This window comes from Fukomys damarensis, unplaced genomic scaffold, assembly GCF_012274545.1.
Source record: "Fukomys damarensis isolate Sample0158 unplaced genomic scaffold, DMR_v1.0_HiC HiC_scaffold_33, whole genome shotgun sequence".
Taxonomy (NCBI): domain Eukaryota; kingdom Metazoa; phylum Chordata; class Mammalia; order Rodentia; family Bathyergidae; genus Fukomys; species Fukomys damarensis.
In genome coordinates this window covers 54322838-54327429 of record NW_022900945.1, presented here as the reverse complement: position 1 = coordinate 54327429, position 4592 = coordinate 54322838, and positions in this window count along the sequence as shown.

The following is a 4592-nucleotide window of genomic DNA, read 5'->3' as shown; positions in this document are numbered from 1 at the left end:
GGACTCTCTCCTGCCCTCTTGTGCCCTGGAGAGCCACCCTGGAGAGGCGTCCAGGCCGGGGCTCAGGCTGCCCTGCTGTCCCTCTTCTGCTATCACCCAGGCCCTGGAGGGTCCTCCGTGCCCTGCAGCAGTCCTGCCCCCTGCCCCACTTTGGTCCTGGTGGACAGGGCTGGGCCTGGATTAGGAGGCCCGGCCTCTGACTTAGACCTGCCTCAGGCCGAGGGCCTTTTGCGTTTCTCCCACAAGACAAGGACGAATGGCTGAGCGCTGTTGGGGTCCGGGCTCAGGACCGACTCAGCCGTGGAAGCTGATGTGCAGCTGGAGCACCCAGCACCCACCCCGGCCCGGGCGTGGCCGCCCCACCGGGATCTAAGTGAGGACTGGACGGTCTGTCTCCCTGCCCCAGGCGGCTCCCTGTTCAGGCGCCAGCTCCCCAGCTCCCCAGGCTGAAGCACCAGCACCTCCACCTTGGGGCCTGGCCCCGTCCAGCCCCTCAGCTTCCCTAAGCTGGGGTCAGGGCCGAGGTGGGGGGATGCAGCCTTCCCCATCGGGGGCTGCCTTGGGCACCTGTCCTGCAGCTCGGCCTGGGCCCTCAGGGCTGTGGGCACAGGCGCAGGCCGGCGGGGCTTCTCTGGGGAGAAACAAAACGATGCTCTATTTGAGCCGCAGGAAGAACTTTGCTGTGACAGTTAGTGAGTAAAGAGCACAGGGTAAACTCACAGTTTATTAACTATGTGCAGGGCCGGGGATTTAGCTCAGTGGTTCCATTGCCTGCCTCGAAAGCACCAGGACCCAAGTTCAATCCCTGGTACCAAACCAAACCAAACAAAAAAACTTTGTGTGTAGACCTTACAATCTGAAGGGGTCCTTTAAGGATTCAGTTATGTCCTAAAGCAGGCTGACATGGAAATGGGTAGGAACTGGCAGGTACAGTAGCTCACACTTGTAATCCCAGCACTCTGGGAGGCTGAGGCAGGAGGACTGCAAATTTGAGCTTAGCCTGGGCAACTTAGTAAGATCCTGTCTCAAAACAAAACAAAAAATAGGGCAAAGAAAAAGAAAAGGCAGGGTCTAGAGAGACCCCAGGTGTGCTCAGACCTTGGGGGGCTTCTTGGGGGGCTGAGATGAGATGTCACCTGAGGAACAGGAAGGAGGCTCAGAAATAAAGCTCCTGCCTCCTCCCAACCCTCGTCCTCGTCCTCCTCACCCCCCCATCTCCTCCTCTTCTGCCAGGTTCTGGCCTGGGTCACAGCAGCCGGTGCAGTGAAGTTTGGGGGACCTGGATGGTTTCAGGCTGGCCAGTCATGCAACAGAGGCCCATTTAGAAGCAAGGCTGGAGGAAGAGGGGAGAGAGCTGTGTCCACTGGCTCCTGCCTCAGCCAAGACGGCACGGTGACAGGGTCCAGCAGAGGTGGTGGCCCCGCTGGATTTGGGGCAGGAAAGGGCAAAGGGCTCTCCCGAGTAGACGGTGGGTTTCCAGGTGTCAGAGCGGGAAGGGAAGGAGGCGCATGGTGGGCACTGGGAGGAGGGGGGAATCTTACTGAAGGAGAGGAAGGTGGGCAGGCTGTGCAGCCGGAACCTGCACCCCGAGCTGGGGGGGCCGTGTGTGTGTGCGCGCGCGTGTGCATGCACGCATGTAGCTGGCGGCTGCAGTGTCCGTGCAGACTCTTCATGTCCCATTAGTAGCAATGGAAGGTGACATGCAGGGATCGATACCAATCGAGGCAACAGACTCCCAGTAATAAACCCATTTCACTCACACTTCTGTACCCCGCGCCCAGGCTGAGACAGGGAGAGGGCTTCCCACCCCTACCCCCACCGCCGCAGCTGTGCTGCCCCAGGAGGTGGCTCTCAGGGCTGTCCCTGCACTGTCGCCTGCGTCTGAGACCCTCGCCCCTCCCCTCTCCCCACACCCAGTGGTGTCCACAGCCAGACGGCAGAAGAGAGGGCTGGTGTTTGTTGACTGGCTGCCCGCCCGAGCGGGGACTGGACATGGTTTGCACCCTCGGTCTCTGGGCCCGCAGCTTGGTGTTAGTGTCCAGGCGCTGCTGTCTGTCTGGGGCTGCGTGTCGGTGTGGCGAGCGGCCTCTGTGTGTGGGGTCGGTGCTGGGGATATGACTGGACCCAAATGGGTGTCCAGGGTGTATGTGGGGGGGAGACGCTGCCAGCCTCTCAGCGCTTGCCCCAAGTCTTGCCCCAGTCTGGCCGCTTGAGCCAGATCACAGGCTCTGCCCCACCATCCTGCTAGGGTGCTCCGTCTCCTGCCTCGCCGGGGACAGGGAGGTCCCCCAGACCCGGGGTTTCAGTGCTAAAACCGGGGGAGTCTTGGGAAAACGGGACAGTTGGCCATGCTCCCCACACGAGGGCCAGGGCGAAGGGCCGCGCAGTCGTCAGGAAGGGAGAGAGGGAGGCGGGCAACCGCGAGCTGAGGGAGCAGGTGGAGAGGAAGGGCGCTTGAGTGGAAGGGAAGCTGAGGGGAGAATCCCTCCAAACAAAGGCCACGGGCGGCGGGGGAGCAGGAGGGGCTTCCTCAGTCCTTCCCTCTCTGCCTGGTGGGCAAAGGGGAGAGCAGAGTCCCAGGGCCCCGCAATGGGGAGGCCCGGAGGGGAGGTCAGGTGGCTCTGGGGAGGGGAGCTGGGTTAGGAGCAGGACCGAGCCTTACTCACCGTGCCCGTTAGGAGTGCCGGGCCCTACCCCGGGACACTTGGCTGCTCTGCTCTGGGAGAAAGCGGCCCCTTAGCTCTCTGGCTGCTTCTTCTCCCAGCCCCTTTCCTCACAGGTCAGACTGCAGAAGTTTCTGGAAGGCCAGACAGGACTTCTTTGGAGCCTAGGACCATCTCTGCTACCTCCTACTGTTTTGTCTCAGGCGATGTGCTTTGAACTGTTTGAACACTGACCCTGGGAGCACCCCAGAAGTCTGAGGGGACTCCCAGGAGAAGTTCTGACACTGACACTGTGACTGGCCCTCACAGGTGCCCTGTGAGCACAGGCGGACCGTGTGCCGTCCGGCAAAGGCCCGTGCGTCCCTGGACATGGTCCCCTTCGGGCAGGGAGGGCCGGGAGCCCGAGACTCAGAGTGTGGCCCGGAAGGAGGGCTGGCTCCCAGGGTGCACATCCCCATGGCCCACGGAGCCCTCTCCAGGGCTGAGTCCATTTTCCTGGCATGGGGGTGTTCCCTGAGTAGTCCCATCCAAACCTGCTTCCGGCCCGAGCTGCCTGGGACCGTAGAGGATCTGAAATCACTCACTCTCCCTCTGGGCCTTGTCTTTTGTCTTCTGTGTGGTGTCCTTGTCTGGTTCTCAGCTAGGTTTGGACTTTTCCCTCAGACTGGGGGCTTTTGGGAGCCAAGAGAGGTTGCTTCTCAGATTAGGGTTCCTGGGGAACAGTGTAGGCTCCCAGACTGGGGTTCTGGGGGCAGGGCTGAACCTCCTCCCTGGTCGGTGCTGGGCACCTGGGGTTCCCGGATGGTGTAGGGATGAGGAGGACGAGGAAGGTGGGCAGGAAGGACTTAGGGGCTGCAGGAGCCTCGGCATCGCTCATGTTTAAGAGAGCCCGAGAGAGCACAAGAGGGACGAGGCAGGACTCCGAGAGGCTCAGGAGGAGCTGGAGGTCCTGCAGGGCTCGCAGTCCGGGGCCAGGACAGGTGTGACGGTGGGAAGAGCAGACCGGGCCTCTGGAGGGGTCCTGCAGGTATCTATCTTCCTTGCTCTTCTGGGCCTCTGGGAACCTGGGGTGGGCAGGCATTTCCTCCAGCTGGAGCTGGGGGGATTTCTTGGAAGAGAATTTGGGGCTGGAAGGAGAGGCTGGTCTCCTCCTCCCTTCACCCTAGCCCCTTCCTCCTCTGCCCCCAACATCAACTCAGGGCAGCCTAACCAAATATATATGGAGTGTGAAGGAGCCCGTGTCAGGTTGATGGGAAAAAACAAGAGGGAGACAGAAGGGGAAGCCGGGAGAATGCAGGCCTCAAATGAGAACCGAGATAAAGCAATTACCTGATCAATACGGGTGAAATTGAGTAATCTAGCAGATCAATAGCACGGGCAGGAGGCTGGGTGCTCCCTGCTCTCATCCTGCGCCCCTACCGCCCCTGCTTCTCCCTCTTCTCTGAGTCTGCCCCTTTTCAGCCCCCACCTGTTCCCTGGCTGCTGTGCCCGACCTTCCTCCCCACGCAGCTGCCTGTGCACCCTCTCTGCTCGTTCCTCAGTGGGTCGCTGGCAACCTGGGTGGGCGCCTCCCCTCGCCCCTTCACACCGGGGGCATCAGCTGGCTGGGGGCCACGAGGAGGTCACAGGTCCTTCCCGGATCAGTGCCACATGCTCGCTCACTGGTACAGACACAGGCCAAGCCGGCCCGGGCTGAGCGCCTGGGAGGGCGGGGGCCGGGAGGAGGCCCTGGCTCCTGCGGGTCCAAGGTGGCTGAATGGTACCACCAGGGGAGGGTGCCAGCCAAGGGCACTTGTCAGCCGGGGGGAGCCTGAATGCAGGAGGGCTTTGAATTTTCCAGAAGGAGAGAGAGGGAGGGAGGCGACACCTGAGCTCCTGCGGTCCCAGGTTTTGCACTGAAAATTCCTTTTTTTTTTTTTTTTTTTTTTT